Raw genomic sequence first — 23,905 nt, forward strand, 5'->3', positions numbered from 1 at the left:
CGCGCCGCGGCCAATCAGAGACGCCCTCTCAGCCGGCCAATCGCCGCGCGGCTTCCATGCGCCAGCGGGCGCGTGGGCCGGGACTTCGGGGAGGGGGACGCGCTGCTGCCGCCGCCGCCGCTGGAGCCCGCGAGCGCCTGGTTGGGAAGCGGAGCCCGAGCTGGCCGGTGCTTGCGGGTCCCTTTCGGGCTGCTGGGAGCGTCGCCGCTGCTGCTGCCGCCGCCGCCCTCGCTCGGTCGGGGCGCCCTCCGCCGTCCCCGTGCATGGAGCGGCACCGCGGTGGCGGCGAGGGCGGCGGGCAGGCAGGGCAGCCGCCGCTGGGGGAAAGGAGGAACGGCCGCCGTCGCGCCCGGGACCGCCGTCGTAAGTCTGAGTCTTTCCCATCCTTCTCCCCCCCCCCGGTCTCCCTCCAAGTCCAGCCTCCCCTCCCATTCTGCCGCCCCCCCTTTTTTGCTTTGCAAGCCCCCCCCCAAACCCCGTTTGCACTTTGCAACCCCCTCCCTGCGGAATGCAATCTAACCCCTGGCGTTGGACTCCATCCCCCATCATCCGCAACCACCAGGCTTGGGAAAGAAGGAGAGATCAACTCCTTTTTTGGGGGGGGGGTGGACCAGACCCTCCCCACACACACTTTTCTTCCCCTTCCCTTCCCAGTGGAAATTTCCTTGCAATCTGCCCTCTGGGGCTGGACTCCATCCCCCATCATCCGCAGCCAGCAGGCTTGGGAAAGAAGGAGAGATCAACCCCTTTTTTTTGGGGGGGGTGGATCAGACCCCCCCACACTTTTCTTCCCCTTCCCTTCCCAGTGGAAATTTCCTTGCCCTCTGGGACTGGACTCCATCCCCCATCATCCGCAGCCACCAGGCTTGGGAAAGAAGGAGAGATCAACCCCTTTTGGGGGGGGTGGATCAGACCCCCCCCACTTTTCTTCCCCTTCCCTTCCCGATGGAAATTTCCTTGCAATCTGCCCTCTGGGGCTGGACTCCATCCCCCATCATCCGCAGCCAGCAGGCTTGGGAAAGAGAGATTAACCCCTTTGGGGAGGGGGGGTGGACCAGACCCCCCCTTTTCTTATCCTTCCCCTTCCCAGTGGAAATTTCCTTTTTTTTTTTTAATGGAAGGGGTGGGGGGGAAGCCTTCCTTCCCTCCCTCCCTCTCCCCTACAGCCCCCATTCCCATCCTCCTGGCCTGCCCTCTGACCCTGCTTTTAACCTAGTTATTGCAAGGAAACCAGGTTTCTATACAGCCAGGCAAGGCTCCGGAATTACCTTTGCACCCCCTGCCCCCTCCCCCCCCCTGTCGCTGGATGTTTTTCCTGAACTGCAGGTTACCTAAGATCTTTTGGCTGGGAAAAGTGTTTTCCTGCTTCTTTTTCTTTCGGTTTAATTCTGCAAAGACGGGTGGTGTCTTTTTGGGAGAGGGAAAAAAGACTGCAGAAGCTGGATGATATTATTATTATTATTATTATTATTATTATTATTATTATTATTATTATTATTATTACTACTACTAATGGAGCTGCGTTGCTGACCCTCCCAGACTTTTGCCAGTTCCCCTCATCCCTGTATTCCAAGATACGGAAAGCATATATACATGTATATATAGATATATATATTCTCAATACAGGAAACACATACATCATTTTGGGGGGGGAGGGGAGATCCGGGAAATATAGATCTAACTCGGGTGGTTAACAAGGCCCTTCTCGTCTTTTCCGGCAAGGAAGTGAGTGGAGGCCTCTGGCCCAGCCCAACCCGCTTGGCATTCAGACAGATGCTTTCCACCCTGTTTTCCCTTCTCTCACTCTGGCCAGCCCAGATGCAGGAAGAAGGAATGAGAAAGCAGAGCCTTGTAATGAAGGCCAGCTTTGGGCTTTCCCGATGGCTTTTGCAAAAGGGGCAGCATTATTATTATTATTATTATTATTATTATTATTATTATTATTATTACTGATCAATGCACAGTCAGCCAGATGTTCAGACTGGATCTGGCATTTTTGTCTACCTATCGAGTCCTTACCCAGGACCTGGTATAGGCAGATGTGGATGTTTGATGGTATTACAGATCTCGTCGCAGGATGGAAGCGGTTCCTCGTAAGGCTGCCTTTTGCAATTGACTAATAGCGAATTTGTCAATGCCGATGATGGTGTTCAAGTGGTGCTCTAGTTTTGGGATTGCACCCAAGGCGCCTATGACTATTGGTACTACCCTTGCTTGCTTTTGCCACTATGATGATGATGATCATCATCGCATAGTCAGCCAGATGTTCAGACTGGATCTGGCATTTTTGTCTACCTCTCGAGTCCTTACCAAGGACCTGGGATAGGCAGATGTGGAAGTTTGATGGTATTACAGATATCGTCGCAGGATGGAAGCAGTCCCTAGTAAGACCGCGTTTTGCAATTGACTAATAGCGAATTTGTCTATTATTATTGTTGTTGTTGTTGTTGTTGTTATTATGTGGGGCAAAATAAATATTTGGGAGGCATTAAAAGCCCATGGAGGTCTTCTCCACCTTTGTCTGGTCTCAATCCATCCATGGCACTTGACTGTATACGTAGTCCTCCTCCCTGCAAACCCACTCTCTTCTAGCACCGATGATGTTATCTAGTTTGGTCATGAAACATCTGCAAGAAAACAGCCAAGCTTAGAGAACACCAAGGACCCCACAGTCCTCCTCCTCCTCACAAATCCACTCCCTTCTAGCACTGATGATGTTACCTAGTTGGGTCATGAAACGTCTGCAAGAAAACAGCCAAGCTCAGGGACCCCATAGTTGTCCTCCTCCTCCTCCTCCTCCTCCTCCTCCTCCTCCTCCTCCTCCTCCTCCTCTGCAAACCCCACTCCCTTCCAGCACTAATGATGTTACCTAGTTGGGTCATGAAACGTCTGCAAGAAAACAGCCAAGCTCAGGGACCCCATAGTTGTCGTCCTCCTCCTCCTCCTCCTCCTCCTCCTCCTCCTCCTCCTCCTCCTCCTCCTCCTCCTCCTCCTCCTCCTCCTCCTCCCTGCAAACTTTAACTCCCTTCCAGCACTGATGATGTTATCTAGTTTGGTCATGAAACGTCTGCAGAAAACAGCCAAGCTCAGGGACCCCATAGTTGCCCTCCTCCATCCTCCTCCCTCCTCATCCCCCTCCTCCTCATCTCCTCCTTCCTCTCCTCTCCTCCTCTCTGCAAACTCTAACTCCCTTCTAGCACCGATGATGTTATCTAGTTTGGTCATGAAACGTCTGCAAGAAAACAGCCAAGCCCCAGAGAACACCAAGGGCCCCTCATTTCAACCCTGACCTACAAATATTGTCCTTTCAAGGTGGATTTTAATAGGAGAGAATCCTCAATGCAAAGTTCTTCTCCTCCAGTGGCGTTTTTTTCTCCCTTCCTTTCCTGGGTGCTTAAAAAGTAGTTTGATGGGTGACTTTTCTTGCTTTTTTTTTTTTTTTTTTTTTGAGATAGTCCTTTCTCCTCCTGGTCTTAGGCTGGGATAGGAACTGTGACTTAAAATGTCATTGGGTTGGGCCCTTTCCTTATCTCTTGCCTGCATCTTGGGAAGTGTCTTATAACTCCAACCCAGACTGTTTGACTCTTGAAGTCCCACCGTTGTGTGCTCCGACAACAGCCGTGATCCAAACTTGATCCCAGCGAGAGGGATCCAGTAGGAATCTGCCCTGGAGCCTGCTTTGCCTTCGCCCGTGGAGCAAACAGGAAGGTGTTGTGACACTAACCTTTTAAGTCCATTGCAACTGCAGAATAAATAACATTTTTTTTTTCTCCTCTCTGAGAAGGTTTATGATGTTCTTTCTAGAGGCCCACGGAGTTTAAACTAATTGTTTACTTTTAATTTGTGCAATCATCCTCCTTTGCGGATTCATCTGTAGAACATCTAAAATGTTCCCGTAATGTTGGGGTTTTTTTTAAAAAAAAAATAAAATAAAAATAAATCTGGGTATAATGAAACCTCTTTGTAATAACAGATCTGTCTTTCCCCTTACAGCAGTGGTTCTCAACCTGTGGGTCGGGACCCCATTTGGGGTCGAACGACCATTTCATGGGGGTCGCCAAACAATGCAGTCCGCCATTTTTTTCCTTCTTTTCCTTAGCTGTGCTACTCCCTTTTATTCTATTGGTTTTTGAAAGCCAATAGAATAGACTCTCTTGAATAGAGTCTAATTCTATTGGCTTTCCAAAGCCAACAGGAATTGTCCAGGCTGTCTCTGCCCTGCTGAGCCCGCCAAAAGTCCCATTCTGCAAACGGTGCTGCACCAGTTGAGTAGTCCTCGACTTACGACCGGTTGAGTAGTCCTTGACTTATGACCGGTTGAGTATCCTTGACTTACGACCGGTTGGGGGTCGCGGCATTAAAAAGGTTGAGAACCACTGCCTTACAGTCTGAAAAAGGTACAGAAAAATCACTGTTTTTAGGAATGTTTTGCCTTCAAGAACATGCATTATTCTTATAAGCAGTGATAACTCCATCCATCCATCCATCCATCCATCCTATAGTTCCTCTCAGATGTTGGTCTTGCTACAGTTCAAAGTTGAATTCTTCATTAAGACTAGCTTTCTGATATTTATATTTAAAGAGAATAATTATCTTTACTTAGCCATGTTTTCTATCTGTTGCAACCTTTGAATTCGGGATTATAATAGCTGTTAAAAGTTTGTAGGTTTGTGTGTGAGATCTGCACCTACAAATAAAGAATTGTTGATTAGAGCCGAGGCTGGCAAGGCCTGGAAAGTTGGTTTGGGTGTATGGATAATTTTGAATGATTTGGAAATTGGATCAGGGATCTGACAGTTTTAAGATTGAGGCTATGGATTGGGGCTTGCTAGAAAAATTGCACGGTCATTTTTAACAAGCTTTTTTTTTATCTTTTCCGTCTTTTCAATTAAGAGGAAACTTTGAGTTGTTTCTTTTGAACTTACTATATAGACAGTTTACTGTTGCAAAACCTTTTGGCTAGTTGTGCAAAGATAGCATTGCTACTGTGTTTGTGTAGCTTATTAAACAAGCAACAGTGTTGGATCAAACTCAACATTTCCTTGCTGTTGTGCAACTTAGTTCTTGCCTGTCTAGAAAGTTAAATTAACTGAAAAGAAACCTAATATCTGCCCTCTAGATAGAAACTAAGGAAATGACTAATGCAAGTCCCCTCCAATTTTCATTAAACACAACAGTGAAGCTTCATCATAGAAAGTCATGGAGGGTAACATAGGTAACATAGAATAACAGAGTTGGAAGGGACCTTGAAGGTCATCTAGTCCAACCCTCTGCTCAGGCAGGAGACCCTACGCCATTTCCAGACAAATAGTTGTCCACTCTCTTCTTAAAAGCCTCCAGTGATGGAGCACTCACAATATCTGGTGGCCAGCTGTTCCACTGGTTAATTGTCCTCACTGTTAGGGAGTTTCTCCTTAATTCCAGGCTGCTTCTCTCCTTGATTAGTTTCCATCCATTGTTTCTTGTCCTGCCTTCTGGTGCTTTGGAAAATAGGTTGGCATTTTTCTTCTTTATTACAAAGTGTGTATCCCCTTTGTGATTATGGTAGGAAGTTTATGAGATTAATATAGTTTAATATGGACTCCCAATATGTGTTTTTCAGGCTGGCTGGGGAATTCTGGGAGAGAATAGAATAGCATAGCATAGCATAGCATAGAATAGAATAGAATAGAATAGAATAGAATAGAAAATTAATTAGAATAGAATAGAATAGAAAATTAATTAGAATAGAATAGCATAGAATAGAATAGAATAGAATAGTAGAATAGAATAGAATAGAAAATTAATTAGAATAGAATAGAATAGAATAGAATAGAATAGAATAGAATAGAATAGAATAGAATAGAATAGAATAGAATAGAATAGAATAGAAAATATGTAATGGAATATAGAATGGAATGGAATAGAATAGCATAGCATAGCATAGAATAGAATAGAATAGAATAGAAAATTAATTAGAATAGAATAGAAAATTAATTAGAATAGAATAGCATAGAATAGAATAGTAGAATAGAATAGAATAGAATAGAATAGAAAATTAATTAGAATAGAATAGAATAGAATAGAATAGAATAGAATAGAATAGAATAGAAAATATGTAATGGAATATAGAATGGAATAGAATAGCATAGCATAGCATAGAATAGAATAGAAAATTAATTAGAATAGAATAGAAAATTAATTAGAATAGAATAGAATAGAATAGTAGAATAGAATAGAATAGAATAGAATAGAAAATTAATTAGAATAGAATAGAATAGAAAATTAATTAGAATAGAATAGAATAGAATAGAATAGAAAATTAATTAGAATAGAATAGAATAGAAAATATGTAATGGGATATAGAATGGAATGGAATAGAATAGCATAGCATAGAATAGAATAGAATAGAATAGAATAGAATAGAATAGAATAGAATAGTAGAATAGAATAGAAAATTAATTAGAATAGAATAGAATAGAATAGAAAATTAATTAGAATAGAATAGTAGAATAGAATAGAATAGAATAGAAAATTAATTAGAATAGAATAGAATAGAATAGAATAGAATAGAATAGAATAGCAGAATTGGAAGGGACCTTGGAGGTCTTCTAGTCCAACCCCCTGCTCAGGCAGAAAACCCTATCGCATTTCAGACAGGTGTCTGTCCAGTCTCTTCTTAAAAACTTCCAGTGTTGGAGCATTCACAACTTCCGGTGGCGAGCTGTTCCACTGGTTAATTGTTCTAAGTGTCCAGAAATTTCTTCTTAGTTCTAAGTAGCTTCTTAGTTTCCATCTGTTGCTTCTTGTCCACAAGTTGAAGTCCACAAGTCTGAAAAGTTGCCAAGGCTTTTAACCCCTAACCTAGAGAATGGAAAATATCTGTTTTTCCCATCTCAAATGGATTCCTTCAAATCGACATTAGAGAAGGAGGACTCCGATAAGACAAGACCATTTTTCAGCTCTTCACCCATCTGTGCAAATAGGTTTTAGATCAAAGTGTTCTTAGGGCAGGATAAAATTGTCCCTCGCTTCTCAAGAGACTTCTGCCCAAGAAGAAAAAGAAATAATCCAGATCCTGGAGATATTTTACAGAGTCAAAAGCAGGGCTGGCATTTCTTCCTAGTTCTTCCTAGTCATTGCATGATGATTCTTCCCGAAGGCTTCAGAGTCTTCACATACATATATATGTATGTATGCAGATATATGCATAATTTATTTAATTTTTGTCATCTTCATGCACGGTATATTGAAGGTGGTTACCCTTTGAGAACTGTGTGCAACGAAATCTCGTTTTAATGTAGGCTGACATTTACCCTATTTCCCAGAAAATAAGACCTAACTGGAAAATAAGCCCTAGCATGATTTGTCAGGATGCTTGTAATAGAAGTCCTACCCCCAAAATAAGCCCCAGTTAAGTTTGTCAGCTAGACGGACGCATTTAGTGCCATATTTCCCTGAAAATTAAATTCTATTCTGTTCTATTCTATTCTATTCTATTCTATAATCCCATTCTATTCTATATTTCTATTTTATTTTTCTATTCTATATTTCTATTCTATTCTATATTTCTATTTTATATTTCTATTCTATTCTATTCTATATTTCTATTTTATATTTCTATTCTATATTTCAACTCTATATTTCTATTCTATTCTATTCCACATATATTCTATTCCATTCCGTTCCGTTCCATTCCATATATTCTATTCTATTCTATTCTACTTTTCTGTTTTATTTTTCTATTCTAAATTTCTATTCTAGTTATATTTCTATTTTATATTTCTATTCTATTCTATAATCCCATTCTATTCTATTCTATATTTCTATTTTATTTTTCTATTCTATTCTATATTTCTATTTTATATTTCTATTCTATATTTCTATTTTATTTTTCTATTCTATATTTCTACTCTTTATTTCTATTCTATTCTATATATATTCCGTTCCATTCCGTTCCATTCCATTCCATTCCATTCTATTCTATTCTATTCTATTCTATTCTATTCTATTCTATTCTATTCTATTCTATTCTATTCTATATCCTAATATTCTGTATTGTATACCAGTGGTGGCGAACCTATGGCACGGGTGCCAGAGGCGGCACTCAGAGCTCTCTCTGTGGGCCCACGCACTGTCGCCGTCCTAGGTCTTCAGCTGGGTTTTATAAAACCTTTTCGCTTTACGCCTCTGCCGCCGTGTACAAAAAAAAAAAAGGCTCAATCAATCAGTCAATTTCAATTTCTTGCAGGAAAGAAAAAGATCTTGCAAAGTTGGAATTGATTGATTGAACTTTTTAGTCCCACCCAATCTGCTGTTATCACGGCAGCCACGCCCACCCAATGGGCCACGCCCACCCAATGGGCCACATCCATCTGGCATCCGATGATGCATCAGTAGGTTTTGGGTTGCAGTTTGGGCACTCGGTCTCTAAAAGGTTCGCCATCAATGTTCTATACTCTGAATTGACGCTTTTAGCAAAATAACTCTTTGGAAAGCTCAAATAATGGCTTGCTTTTTTTTTTTTTTAAACAGGCAGGACACAAAATCTTGGAACACGGGGAAAATTTTGGCTTGTATGAGTGACAAGAGTGACAAGCTTTGTGGTGGGGAATGAGTGTTTCGTTTTTCTCTTGAACCCATCCCTGGTATCTGATATCAATCATAGCCAGCAGGTCAAAAGTCACCCTGACTTCTCATTCTTTTAAAGGATGTGAAACTCACTGCTCTGTCCTGTAGGGTAATATCTGATCACAGATAGTCCTCCACTTACAATGTTCATTAAGTGACCATCTGAAGTTATAACAACAATGAAAAAATGTACTTATGACGGTTCTCACACTTAGGACTATGGGAGCATCCCTACAGTTGTGTGATAAAAGATTTGGGCTTGGACTTCCGGTGGTTTAGTGTCGGTGATGGGTCATGTGATCATCTTTGGTGACTTTCCTAGCCAGCTTCCGATAGGCAGAGTCAACGGGGGAAGCCCGATTTGCTTAACGACTGCACAATTCACTTAACAACTGCAGCGATTCGCTTAACAGCCGTGGCAAAAAAGGTCATAAAGTGGAGCAAAACCCGTTTGACAACTGCCTTGCTTAGCAGTGGAAATTGTGAGCTCAGTTGTGGACATAAGTCCGAGGACTATCTGCATTAGACTTGACAGACTGTGTTTCTCTTATTCTCAAAGCTAGCCACGTTTGTCTTGCTTGTGTATGAAGAGGTTACTTGTGTTTCTTTAAAAAATGGTTTTAATTATATTTAATTATAAGATACAGAAGGATCTGGACAGACTTGAACACTGGGCACTATCTAACAAAATGAAATTCAGTGGTGAAACAAGTAAGGTTCTACATTTAGGCAAGAAAAACCAAATACACAGGTATAGGATAGGGGGTACCTTGCTCAATAGTAGTAACTGTGAGAGGGACCTCGGAGTCCTAGTGGACAATCACCTAAATATGAGCCAGCAGTGTGCTGCAGCTGCCAAAAAAGCCAACACAGGGCTAGGCTGCCTTAACAGAGAGATAGAATCAAGATCACGTGAAGTGTTAATACTGCTTTACAAGGCCTTGGTAAGACCACACTAGGAATACTGCATCCAGTTTTGGTCACCACAATGTAAAAAAGATGTTGAGACTCTAGAAAGAGTGCAGAGAAAAGCAACAAAGTTGATTAGGGGACTGGAGGCTAAAACATATAAGGAACGGTTGCTGGAATTGAGTATGTCTAGTTTAATGAAGAGAAGGACGAGGGGGGACAGGATAGCAATCTTCCAATATCTCAGGGGCTGCCCCAAAGAAGAGGGAGTCAAGCTTTTCTCCAAAGCACCTGAAGGCAGGAGAAGAAGCAATGGATGGAAACTAATCAAGGAGAGAAGCAATCTAGAATTAAGGAGAAACTTCCTGACAGTTAGAACAATTAACCAGTGGAACAACCTGCCTCCAGAAGCTGTGAATGCTCCAACACTGGAGATTTTTAAGAGGAGATTGGACAGCCATTTGTCTGAAATGGTATAGGGTTTTCTGCCTGAGCAGGGGGTTGGACTAGATGACCTCCAAGATATCTTCCAATTATTATTATTATTATTATTATTATTATTATTATTATTATTATTATTATCATCATCATCATCATCATTATCATTATTATTTTTATTGGGGTGCAGTGAGGATGGAATGGCTTTAAAAATAAGGTGTATCCAGTTATCGTTGATTTATCGTTTCTTGCAAAGTGAGTGTCACTAATTCTAGCCTAGCCTTAGCTTTGACACGGGAAAAGTAAAATGGGTGTCCTTGTTATTCCAGATTGACTGAAGTGGGCCTTTTTTCCCTGATTTGCTTTGTTTCTTAATTCTCCCTTTTTTTTTTCAGTGTCGTCATAGGTTCAGATGGTTGCTAATGAATAGTGTAAGTCAAGGACTACCTGTGCATATGCAGGAACTCGGCTTTCTGACAATGTAATTGTGGCCGTCCTGACTATGTGGAAAAAAATGTTAGTGTTTCTCATATGTCATCAAGACAGAGATGCAAACACTGATAAAAGGCTGCAGGCTTGGCGAATTAGACATTGTGAAGAATTGCAGCTGTTTGGACTTCATGTAGAGGCAGAAAAAAAAACTCTGAAAGAAAAGCTAACATGTAATTGCAGTTGTATCTAAAATTTAGGACATTCCTCATCCAATTGTACCTTTCAGGGAATCGTAAATATCAGGGCTCTTCAAACTTGGTTCTTTTATGATTTGTGGACTTCAACTCCCAGAATTCCTCAGCCAGGCATGCTGGCTGAGGAATTCTGGGAGTTGAAGTCCACTCCTCTTAAAGTCTATATCAGGGGTCTTCAAACTTAGCCCTTTTATAACTTGTGGACTTAAACTCCCAGAATTCCTCAGCCAGGCACGCTGGCTGAGGAATTCTGGGAGCTGAAGTCCAACAAGTCTAAAAGGGCCAAGTTTGAAGACCCCTGATTAAGCCAGGGAAGCTGGCTGAGAATTGGAGTTAAGTCCACAAGTCAAAAAAGGGCCAAGTTTGAAGGCCCTGCTAAAGACTGTAAGCAGAAGATGAACACAGGTCTATGTGCCACAGGTAAACAAACAGCATGTTGTGTAAAAGGCTGAACAGTTTGCTGCAGCTTGCCTGCAGCCACTTACGCGAGTCAGATGAAGAAAGCTATGAATATTATGGGCACAAAAGTTTGGACATCTTGATAATTAAGACTTTGTGGTTTTCTTCTTCAGCAAAAAAATAAACTTCTAACAGGCTTCTAATGCATAATATACATATTAGCATGCTAATACAACATCTGTATAGCCCTCACCAGGGGTAGGCAACCTTCGGCCTTTCTTATGGACTGGTGGATTCAATTCCCAGAATTCCTGAGCCAGCATGGCTCAGCTTGGAACCCTACCTTTCCCATCCAGCGTTGGCTGACTAGGAATTCTGGGTGCGTCCACAGTTCATTAAAAGAGCCAAGGTTGCCTACTCTGGCCTAGGCCTAAGGCCGCTTTTGTCTCATGGATTCAGCTTCCAGAATCCCTGAGCCCAGCATGAGGAAAAACTTGGCCCCTTCATGAATGCGTGGACTTCAACTCCCATGAATTCCTCAGGCCAGCATGGCTTCCGCTTGGAAACCTCTCATTTCCCCTCAGACATGGCTTGCCTCAGAATTTCTGCGGAGTTGAAGTCACGAATCATAAAAGAGCCAAGTTGCCTACCCCTGACCTACACCTCAATATAGTAACATATATAATATATTCACTGTCCATCTTGAATATATAACGGAAAAGGGGAAGCATAATTGTGATTCCAGGCCATATTTATAGAGGGTATATTTTAAATGTGGTAATAATGAGATGTCACTGTGGATGGAAAAGCACACTTTGAAACTCTTTGAAAAAATCACGTGTTATATGTCGATTAGGGTTTCAATACAGTGTTGCTGGCTTTGCAAATTAATTGAAGATTATTGACGTTTTAATCTTGGATAACTTTGACGGCCAGTAATAAAGAGGGAGGAGGGGAAGCCTTATATCAATATGATTACAATTTAGGAAACAACATTTGAAGGATAACATTATTTGACTTGTTCATCGAAGTTGAGCAGAAAAAAAAAGAGGGGGGCAGCCTCTGAGATTGCATCCAAGTATCTGTGTCATGATGAAGTTTGCCATTTTAGCTGTTTCTCCTATTTCTTTAATTAATCCAGGTTCTGTAGCCGCACATTTCAAGTTGACAATCCGACGGCTAACCATTCAAAATATAGGCTACAGTTAAAACAAATAGAACGCCAGCAGTGGATTTGTTTGCTTGCTTATAGTATGCTTACAGTGACTGTTACTTATATGGCTTCAATTAGTCCAATTTGCCCTAACTTTGTTTATAACTCTAAGCTTAGATTCTGCAGGAAATTCCTCTTGGGGAAGGCGGGTGTGTGAGGCCCGGGGGGGGGGGGGGACGGTTGAATGTGAATTTCAGAAAAGAGCGAAAAACATGGAAGTTTATACAAGCTGCAGCGAGCTCTGTTCACCCCCCCCCAAAAGGGGGGTCTCTGCCTGTTAGCAAAAATTAAGCTGCTTGGAATCTTTCTATCTTTCTTTCTGTCTCTTCTTTCTTTATTTATTTCTTTCTTTCTTTCTTTTTTCGTTCTTTCTTTCTCTTTCCTTTTTTTCCTTCCTTCTTTCCTCCCTCTCTCCTTTCCCTCCCTTTCTTCTTTCCTTCCTTCTCCCTCCCTCCCTTCATCCTTTTTTATTGTGTCTTTCTTTTTTCTATTTTATCGTGCTTTCTATTTCTTTTTCTTTCCTTCCTATCTCTCTCCTTCTCCCTCCCTCCCTTACTCTTCTTATTATTTCTTTCTTTCCTCATTTTTTCCTTCCTTCTCCTGCCTCCCTCTCTCCCTCCCTCCCTTTTCCTTTCTTTCCTTACCTTCTCCCTCCCTCCCTTTCCTTCTTTCGTCTCTCTTTACTTTTTCCTTTCCTTCCTTCTCCCTCCCTCCCTTTTCTTTCTGTGCATTCTTTCTCCTCCCTCCTCATTTCTTTCTTTGTTTTCTTTCTTTCTTTCTCTTCTTTTCCCTTTCTTCCTCCTTTGCACCATTCTTCCAGATCCCTCCCTCCTTCTTTCCTTGTTATTTCTTCTTTCTTTCTTTCTTTCTTTCTTTCTTTCTTGTTTCTTTCGTTCTTCTCTCTCTCTCTCTCCTCCTTCCTTCCTTCCTCCTTCTTTCCGTCCGTACATTCCTTTTCCGTTCCTTCTTCCTTCCTTCCCTTCCTTCTCCATTGGAGTCCGTATCAATAAAACAATTGTTCTCCAGACTCCCCAGCAAATAAATGCTTTTTTTTATAATAATAACAACAACAACAACAACGATGATAAAGTTGGAAGGGACCTTGGAGGTCTTATATCGTAGTTCAACCCCACTGATCAGGCCAGGAAACCCTATACCACTTCAGACAAATGGCTTGCGGTCCAATCTCCTCTTAAAAATCTCCATGGGTTGGAGCATTAAGAACTTCTGCGAGGCAGGTTGTTCACTGTTAATTGTTCTAACAGTCAGGAAGTTTCTCCTTAGTGTCTAGGTTGCTGCTCTCGATGCAGTTTCCATCATAGTTCTTGTCCAGCCGTCAGGCCGCTTGGAGAATAGCTTGACTACCCTCTTCTTTGGGGCAGTCCCTGAGATACTGGAAGATTGTATCATGTCCCCCCCCCAATCCTTCTCTTCATTAAACTGGACATTCCCCAATTCCATCAACCGTTCCTTGTATCCTACACGATTTTTAGCTACAGATCTTCTAATCATCTTGTGGCTTTCTCTGTACTCTTTCTAGAGTTCAACATCTTTTTTATCTTTGCAACTTTATTCTGCCCTGGCTTTCAACCACAGATTGCTCGGGGGTATCCAGTTCTGGGAATTACATTATTTTAATTTGTATTTTAAAAGGGTGTTTCAGGAAACCGGGATGTTTGGAGAATGATCAAACTGGGGACGAACGAAACCAATTTTATGAGAGAATGAGTTTAATTAGGCGTCAGAAGAAGTTGGGGAAATAAGGATAGAGACTTTATACAATCTTAGGAGAAGATCACATCCGAGGAAGGGAAACGGGTCAGCTAAATATTAAGCAGAAGCTAACAGGAAGAGGTTTTTGATAGGGCAACCCAGGGCGGTGGTGTCCTTTTTTGTTTTTGTTTTGTTTTTTTGCTGAGTGAGGCCAAACAGACTCACAAACTCACAAAGGGGTGGAGTGTGGACAGCCATCGAACGACGACGCTGCAATTTCGACTCATGCACGGAATCCAGAGGGCCGAACTAAGCCTTCCAATGCTCCGATTTCTTTTGCAGCAGTCCTCGACTTACAAGCTTTTCGTTTAGTGACGTTGTGAAGTTACAACGGCCCTGGAAAAAAAAAGGGACTTACAGCCGTTTTTCACGCTTACGACTGTTGGAGCATTCCCCAGGGTCACGTGTTGCATAGTATCCCGGGGTCACGTGATCCGTTTCTGCGACCTTCTGATCACCAAAAAGTCGACGGGGAGCCCGATTCGCTTAACATCCGTGTGACTGAACTAAACATCTGCAGTGATTCGTTTAACAACTGGGGCAAGGACGGCCGTAAAACAGGGCAAACCCCCCTTGACAAACGTCTCACTTAGCAACATAAATTTTGGGCTCAGCTGTTGTAAGTCGAGGACTTACCTTGAATATCTTAAGTACAAAATTAAAAGAATGTTTGGCAGTTGCAGTTCAACCATATTGAGACTTTTCTTCTTTCTTTCTTTCTTTCTTTCTTTCTTTCTTTCTTTCTTTCTTTCTTTCTTTCTTTCCTTTCTTCTTTCCTTTCTTCCTTCCTTATCTTTCTTTCTTTCTCCCTCCCTCCCCCTCCCCCTTTCTTTCTTTCTTTTTCTTTCTTTCCTTTCTTCCTTCCTTCTTTTTTCTTTCTCCCTCCCTCTCCCTCCCCCTCCTTCTTTCTTTCTTTCTTTCTTTCTTTCTTTCTTTCTTTCTTTCTTTCTTTCTTTCTTCTTTCTTCTTTCTTCCTTTCTTCCCTTTCTTTCTCCCTCCCTTCTTTTTTCCTTCCTTCCTTCCTTCCTTCCTTCCTTCCTTCCTTCCTTCCTTCCTTCCTTCCTTCCTTCTTTCCTTTCTTTCTTTCTTTCTTTCTTTTTCTTATTTATGAAAAGTGGCCAAACGTTTTAAGAAATCTTTTGCCGGGGTGCTAAAAAAAAGAGCCCTCCACCCTCCTTCATTTTTCTACCAAAGGGAAAAAAAATATTTTTAATTTCCTTTAACCCAGGATAGAATCGTGGTTAGGGAAGATGGCAATCGCTCCGTTCCTGATTTCTTCATTCTAGTCGTTTGTCTTGGGCCGACGCTGAAGGTGTGCGGAAAAATGAATAATTTTTCCAAGCAGGAAGAGGCTTTCCGATGCCGTATAATTATCCAGAATAAGCAGCTTTTAAAGTAAGCTACAATTCCCCTCACACTTTCAACAGGACTGTTGTTCAAAACGAACCACTAGCTGCCGTATTTCACAGGCGGATGGAGGGCTCTTCTGAAAATTCAGAACAGCTGGTAGAGACCGGAGAAACCACGTCTTTTCCCAGCTGTTGGGCAAAATTCACCTTCCAGTCCAAACAGAGCCCAAAATGTCTGTTGCTAAGTGAGGCATTTGCAAAGTGGGCTTTGCCCTGTTTTACGGCCTTCCTTGCCCCAGTTGTTAAACGAATCACTGCAGATGTTTAGTTCTTGCCCCATCTGTCAAGTGAATCGCGGCCGTTGTTAAATGAGTAGCACGGTCGTTAAGCGAATCTGGCTTCCCCATTGGCTTTGCTTGTCAGAAGGTCACAAAAGGGGATCACGTGACCCCTTAAATGTCATAAATATGAACCCGCGGCTAAGGTGTCTGGATTTTGATCACGTGACCGCGGGGGAGGCTGCGACGGTCATAAGTGTGAAAAACGGTCAGAAGTCCCTTTTTCCAGTGCTGTTGTGCCTTCAAACGGTCACTAAGCGAACTGAGGTAAATCAAGGACTATCTATAGTTTTATTATCTATGGCGTTTTGCTGCCCTTTTAATCTGCTTTTCGTTTGGGACATGTACAGCCGTGTTTTAGTGTGTCTGTTCGGCTGGTCTCCTTGGGTTCAAGAAACTTTGGAGTATAAAAATAGGATTTTTTTTTACAGGAAGCCAGTTTCCATCCCACCCCTCTCTTTGCACCTCGTTGAGCTGTGTAATTAGCGTTTGTTTCAGCCGTGCAAAGGGTGGATTCCAACTGTGATCTGTTCTCTGGTGCCGGATTTGACCCCGAGGCTAACAATCAGCGGTGTGCCCCTTAACAAGCAAGCATCCCATTGAGCTGGCTCCTTGCAAGTAAACATGCATTTTCTTCTTCTTAATTGCAACTTCCTGGCTTGCAAATTATCCTGGCGACAAAACAGGATAGAAGTGGTGGAAGCTGGCATCTTTTGGCTGAATGAAAACAGGTTTGCGGAGGGGGAATCCGGTCCAAAAATACCAACAGGTACCTAATCAATTTTTCACTAGAAAGTGGGGGATCCTTCCTGATTTACCTGTGGGGATCATTCAAGGAATGGCTGCTGGAATTGGGGATGTCTAGTTTAGCGAAGAGAAGGACGAGGGGGGACAGGATAGCAGTGTTCCAGTATCTTAGGGGCTGCCCCAAAGAAAAGGGAGTCAAGCTATTTTCCAAAGAAACGTTAAGGGAGGACAAGAAGCAATGGATAGAAATTGATCAAGGAGAGAAGCAACCTGGAACTAAGGAGGAATTTCCTGACAGTGAGAACAATTAACCAGTGGAACCACCTGCCTCCAGAAGTGATGAATGCTCCAACACTGGAAGTTTTTAAGAAGAGATTGGACAGGCCATTTGTCCGAAATGGTGAGGGTTCCTGCCTGAGCAGGGGGTTGGACTAGATGACCTCCAAGATCCCTTCCAACTTCATCATCATCATCATCATCATCATTATTATTATTATTATTATATTATTAATTATTGATCATCGCACAGTCAGCCAGTTGTTCAGACTGGATTTGGCATTCTGTCTACCTATCGAGTCCTTACCCAGGACCTGGGATAGGCAGATGTGGATGTTTGATGGTATTACAGATATCGTCGCAGGATGGTAGCAGTTCCTAGTAAGGCCGCCTTTTGCAATTGACTAATAGCGAATTTGTCAATGCCAATGGTGTTCAAGTCGTGCTCCAGTTGTTTGGGATTGCACCCAAGGAGCCTATTGGTACTACCCTTGCTTGCTTTTGCCACAGTCTTTCTATTTCTATTTGTAGGTCTTTGTATTTTGTTCTCTTCTCCAGTTCTTTCTCGTCTATTCTGCCGTCTCCAGGCACTGCCACGTCTACTATCCAGACTTTTTTGTCTTTCTTATCGACAATTGTTAAGTCTGGGGTGTTATGTTACAGGTGCTTGTCTGTTTGAATTCTGAAGTCCCAGAGCAGTTTAACTTTATCATTTTGTATGACTTTCTCTATTTTATGATCCCACCAGTTCTTGCTTACAAATGATATTTCTTGCAGATCTTCCAATGCACCGTTGTTGCTAGTTTGTCATGCTGCTGCTTGTAGTCAGTTGTTGTTGTTATTATTATTATTATTCATGGGGAGGTGTGGGGTTTCCCCCCCACCGCGTCTTTGCTTTCTCTGGAAAACTGACATTCTGCCAACATCATCAGCCGCCGCCTGTGTGGGAGGTGTGTCCTTGTTTGTTGCAGGTAACTAACAAACGAGACGAGATTCTGAAATGGGTGTACAGGGTATTCCTCAACTTACGAGCACAATTGAACCCCAAATTTCTGTTGCTAAGTGAGACATTGGTTGTGAGTTTTGCTCCATTTTACAATCTTTCTTGCTCCTGTTGTTAAGACAATCACTGCACTTGTTAAATTAGCAACACGGTTGTTAAGCGAAACCGGCTTCCCCCCATTGACTTTGCTTATCACAACTTCGCAAAAGGGGATCACGTGACCCCTGGACACTGCGACCGTCATAAATACGAGTCAGTTGCCACCCCGGGACACTGCGACCGTCATAAATAGAGTCAGTTGCCACCCCAGGGCACTGTGACCATCATAAATATGAGTCAGCTGCCACCCCGGAACACTGCGACCGTCATAAATCCGAGTCAGTTGCCACCCCAGAACACTGTGACCGTCATAAATATGAGTCAGTTGCCAAGGGTTTGAATTTCGATCCCATGGGGATGGGGATGGGGATAAATACATGCTTCTGAATTTTGATCTTGTGACTCTGGGGATGCTGATCATAAGTGTGAAACGGTCGTAAAATGGGGCAAAACTCACCTAACAACTGCCTTGCTTAGCAACGGAGATTTTGGGCTCAACTGTGGTCGTAGAACGAGAACTAACTATATTGTGTTGCTTGCTTTTAAATTTTTTTTGAAAAAGCCTACTATGGGCTTCACGCTTTGCCCATTCCACCCTGAGTTTGCACCCGTGGCCTCTGAAACGGAGGAGCCCCTGAGTGCCTGCACACTGGTCCTTCAGTTGTGTCAGTGTTCATCCTTCAGTTGTGTTAGTATTTAGTTTTTCTCCAGTTGATTAAGAAAGCTCTGTTCCTCTTTAGTGGCCAGCACAACTTGGAGATACTGATCTTGTGATAAATGGCATCCATTTCTGGAATTGCTAAAGCAATTGTATTTTTTTTTAGAATTGTTTGATGCAGTGTTCCCATCTTAGCCCTTTTGCAGCTGATTCATAATTACAGGTGTTCCTTGGCTTACAACAGTTCATTTAGTGACCGTTCAAAGTTGCAGCATCCCTGGAAAAAAGGGACTTAACGGCTGTTTTTCACACGTACGAACCGTCGCAGCGTCCCCACGGTCGCTTCATAACTGACTCGCATTTATGACGGTCGCAGTGTCCCTGGGGTCACGTGATCCTCCTTTTGCGACCAAGTCAATGGGAGAAGCCCGATTTGCTTAGCCATTGTGACACCTGTTAAGTGATTCCCTTAACAACTGTGGCAAGAAAGGTCGTAAAACGAGGCAAAGTTCACTTAAGCAAACGTTTCGCTTAACAACGGACATTGTGGTCGTTAAGCCGAGGACCACCTGTGCTCCTTTTCAGCTTTTAATTATTTATTCATCGTGTTTACGTGACTGCGCACCTCACGGAAACCAGGATGGTGGGCAGCGTGGAAGAAAAACCAAAACAGTGGTATAAAAAAGAAAATAAAGGAATTCAGAAGGTGAAAAATGGTGACTGAAAGGCAAGAATAAGGCAGCCGATATTAACAGCGGCGGAATCACCTCAGGAACTTGGCAATCACCTCAGAAAATGGAAGAGGCCGGATTTGCGTAACAACCGTGCGATTCATTTAGCAACTGCAATGATTCGCTTAACGACCACAGCAAAAAAAAAAGTCACAAAATTGAACAACTGCCTTGCTTACCGGCAGAAATTCTTGTGTGTCTATGTGTGTGTGTGTTGTGTATTCTCTGGGCTTCGTTTCCGCAGCACCCAAAGCAGTGTTCATTTTGGGGTGCTGCGGAAACGAAGCCCAGAGAATACACAACACACACACACAGACACAGGCACACCCATTATAAGTTGAATTACAGGGGGGGTAGGCCTAGTCCTGCACCCACGAAAAACTGGTAAATTTGCATTTTTTTCGAAGTAGGTACCGCATCCTGTTTTCTGACAGGTGTGAAAACTTGGTTTGTTTGGGGACCCAGGAAATAAAATCTCCACGATTTTGTATTGTATTGTATTGTATTGTATGTATTGTAGCTGATTGTGGACTTAAAACTTGAGGTTAACCACGTTTGGTTCTTGGGGGATACTGTGTTTTGTGTGTGTGTGTTGGTTCTGTTTTGTGATGTCCTTAGCCATTACGGGCTAAGTTTATGGTTATCTCCAAAGCAAGGAAGATTTGAAACTTGCTGTTTCATTCTTTAACCATAATTTAGCCATAGGCACCTGGTTTCTAAGTAGAAAATTATAACTGCTGCTTCTGGTGGTCTCTGTGGTTTGGGAGAAGATCTTGCCTTCTCACGACATCACAAACGCTATTTATTTATTTTTGCAAAAGAACAGCCTTCGGTGTCTTTCTTGGACTACAGTAGCGAAAAAATAAGAATACTTTTAGCAGGGACTCAGAACAGCTAGGAAAAAATCATTTCAGGATGATAAATGAAATTGTGAATTATGTTATCTTGACGATGTTGTGTGAGATTATTCTGGAAATTGAAATCCAGAGGCTATTTTCTCTTTCTCTCTCTCTCTCTCTCTCTCTCTCTCTCTTTGACATAACTGGGCCTTTTTTGGGGGGACTGTTTATCCTGTCTTTGATCATTTCTATTTTTAACATTGATAGTTTTGTCCTCCTTTCCCAGGGGCTGAATAAAAAAACATCCTAAGGATTTTCCAAGAATTCCAATCGATAAAATAACGGAATGAGGCTCTCCATCGGATTTAGAAAGCGCTAGAGAGTTTTGGGGGAACGGCACGAAGCTGTAAGAAGAACAGATTGGAAGGCAGAATGAACTGTTAAATTTGGAGGCGAGAGCTGAGGGGAAATGAAGAGGAAGAGAAAAGGAAGAGAATTGACAGGAGCTCACCGTTCCCCCTTTCTTTTCAGACATTTGTACTTTTGCTAAAATTTGAATTGTCCTTGGAATTTGCTTTTCTGAGAAGGAAGGAAAGGAAGAAAGAAAGGTCAAAATAGAATGGAAAGGAAGGGAAGGGAAAAGAGATAGAGCAGGGACAGAGGGAGGAAATGAGAGGTAAAGATAGAGGGGAAGGAAGAAAGGAATGGGAGGGAGAGAGGGAGGAAGGAAGGAAGGAAGGAAATGAGAGGTAAAGATGGAGGATAGAGAGGGAAAAAGGAAGGAAACAAGGAAGCAAGGAAGGAAGGAAGGAAATGAGAAGTAAAGATGGATGTATGGAGGGAGAGAGGGAAGGAAGGAAGGGGTAAAGAGGGAGGGAGGAAGGAAATGAGATAAAGATAGAGGGGAGGAAGGAAGGAAGAGAATAGGAAGGAGGGAGGGAGGAAGGAAGGAAATAAATGAGAGGTAAAGATGGAGGAAGGAATGAAGGAAGGAAATGAGAGGTGAGGGAGGGAGAGAGGAAGGAAGAAAATGAGAGGTAAAGATGGATGTATCAAGGAAGGAAGGAAGGGGTAAAGAGGAAGGGAGGGAGGAAGGAAATGAGGTAAAGATAGAGGGGAGGAAGGAAGGAAAAGAATAGGAAGGAGGGAGGAAGGAAGGAAATAAATGTGAGGTAAAGATGGAGGAAGGAAGGAAGGAAGGAAGGAAATGAGAGGTGGGGGAGGGAGAGAGGAAGGAAGGAAATGAGAGGTAAAGATAGATGTATCGAGGAAGGAAGGAAGGAAGGGGTAAAGAGGAAGGGAGGGAGGAAGGAAATGAGGTAAAGATAAGAGGGGAGGAAGGAAATGAGGTAAAGATAGAGGGGAGGAAGGAAGGAAAAGAATAGGAAGGAGGGAGGAAGAAAGGAAGGAAATAAGTGAGAGGTAAAGATGGAAGAAGGAAAGAAGAAAATGAGAGGGGAGAGAGGAAGGAAGGAAATGAGAGGTAAAGATGGATGTATCAAGGAAGGAAGGAAGGAAGGAAGGGGTAAAGAGGAAGGGAGGGAGGAAGAAATGAGGTAAAGATAGAGGGGAGGAAGGAAGGAAAAGAATAGGAGGGAGGGAGGGAGGGAGGGAGGAAGGAAATAAATGTGAGGTAAAGATGGAGGAAGGAAGGAAGGAAGGAAGGAAGGAAGGAAATGAGAGGTGAGGGAGGAAGAGAGGAAGGAAGGAAATGAGAGGTAAAGATAGATGTATCGAGGAAGGAAGGAAGGGGTAAAGAGGAAGGGAGGGAGGGAGGAAATGAGGTAAAGATAGAGGGGAGGAAGGAAGGAAAAGAATAGGAGGGAGGAAGGGAGGGAGGAAGGAAATAAATGTGAGGTAAAGATGGAGGAAGGAAGGAAGGAAGGAAGGAAGGAAATGAGAGGTGAGGGAGGAAGAGAGGAAGGAAGGAAATGAGAGGTAAAGATAGATGTATCGAGGAAGGAAGGAAGGAAGGGGTAAAGAGGAAGGGAGGGAGGGAGGAAATGAGGTAAAGATAGAGGGGAGGAAGGAAGGAAAAGAATAGGAAGGAGGGAGGGAGGAAGGAAGGAAATAAATGTGAGGTAAAGATGGAGGAAGGAAGGAAGGAAGGAAGGAAGGAAGGAAGGAAGGAAATGAGAGGTGAGGGAGGGAGAGAGGAAGGAAGGAAATGAGAGGTAAAGATGGATGTATTGAGGAAGGAAGGAAGGAAGGAAGGAAGGAAGGAAGGAAGGAAGGAAGAGAATGAGAGCTAAGGAGGAAGGAAGGAAGACAAATACATTAGAACTGAATAATGTCCTTTTTCAACTCAGAACCTTGGAAAGATACTTCAATAACATTTGAATAATATTCTCTTATTTAGTGACATTGTGTTCCAAATCCTCCAAGGTCCCAAACGGGAAAGGACTAGAAATTATCTAAAAATATACCTGCAGTACAAATTTAACTTAGCTGACCTAACCTCATTTTCCTCAAAGTGACCCCACAGCGTGTCCTATTTCTGTGAGTGGAAAAGAGATACGATTATAAAGCAGCATATCAATGCCAGAAATCCTGATTATTTTTTGAATCTTATCATCTGGGGCTCTATATGTAGGTAATCCTGGATTTATGACTAATCGCTGAGGGACGATTGGAAATCTGACTCGGTTCCGAAGTTCCAGTAGCCGTCCACCCGTGCTCAAGTGACTGCATGTCAAGCACTCGGCAACAGACCAACATTTATGGTGGTTTACAGCATCCCGCGGTCTTATGAATGCATTTTACAACCTTCTGCATTTACTTCTGGTTTTCAGCCAAATCAGTGAAGAATTGTTTCGCTTAATGACAACTGCAAAAAAAAAAGGGTTGTAAAATCAGTTTGGTCACATGACAACCTGGTTTACTATTTATTTGTTTGTTTCTTTGTTCATTCTTATCATTTTTACAAATAACTAAAGGCGACGAAAATATCAAACACTCCTTCCTCCTCCTATTTTCCCCACAACAACCTTGTGAGGTAGGCTGGGCTGAGAGTGTAACTGCCCCGAAGTCTCCCAAATGTCTTTCATGCCTAAGGCGGGACTAGAACTGATTGTCTCCTGGTGATTGGTCAAAGTCACCTAGCCAGCTTTCATGACTAAGGCAGGACTAGAACTCACCGTCTCCTGGTGATTGGTCCAAAGTCACCAAGCTGGCTTTCATGCCTAAGGCAGAACTAGAACTCATTGTCTGCTGGGGAATTCTGGGAGTTGAAGTCCACACCCCTTCCAGTTGGCACGGTTGAGAAACACTGCATTAAATTATAAGACATACAGGTGGCAACTGCCTTGTTTAACAGTGGAAATAAGTCAAGGACTATCATTAGACATATATTTTCACAACTCTCTCTCTCTGTCTCTCTCTCTCTCTCACACACACACACACACACCCCTCTCGCTACTCTGTGTTCAGAATTGTGGCATTCAGACAAGGGGCCGTGCCTACCGCAAGTCGCATTGCGTAAATTTCAGCGATGGCTTCTCACAACTCAACAGACTGGGAAGGCAGATGGGGAGTGGGGAACAAGAAAAATGGCTGGCTTGATGCAACATGTGTGCCTTCGTGGGTGACACATTTCATCCACAAGTCAGCAAGCTTTCCTTCCTCCGCAAATAATGTCTTTCAGTTGCTGGCTTGTGGTAATCTCTCTCTCTCTCTCTCTCTCTCTCTCTCTCTCTCTCTCTCTCTCTCTCTCTCTCTCTCCCTCCCTCCCTCCCTCCCTCCCTCCCTCCCACTCACTCATTCACTCACTCTGTGTGTGTGTGTGTGTGTGTGTGTGTGTGTGTATGTGTGTGTGGTGTGTTTCCTTGCTACCTGTTT

General features: G+C 42.8%; 1 protein-coding gene across 2 annotated transcripts in view; it reads left to right on the top strand.

Annotated features, from left to right (window-relative positions):
* PTPRA (protein tyrosine phosphatase receptor type A) overlaps window positions 1-23,905 on the top strand; it is a 114,384-nt gene continuing 90,479 nt past the window's right edge. Inside the window, exon 1 of one of the 2 annotated variants that reach the window (XM_039368379.1) lies at window positions 1-363. The gene's annotated coding sequence lies outside the window, so the exon portion shown is untranslated. Of the gene's footprint in view, window positions 364-3,521; window positions 3,709-23,905 lie in introns of those variants that run through there. The other variant, XM_039368378.1, reaches the window with a different exon arrangement.

This window comes from Crotalus tigris, unplaced genomic scaffold (assembly GCF_016545835.1).
Source record: "Crotalus tigris isolate CLP2741 ecotype Arizona unplaced genomic scaffold, ASM1654583v1 scf7180000020772.518028, whole genome shotgun sequence".
Lineage (NCBI taxonomy): Eukaryota > Metazoa > Chordata > Lepidosauria > Squamata > Viperidae > Crotalus > Crotalus tigris.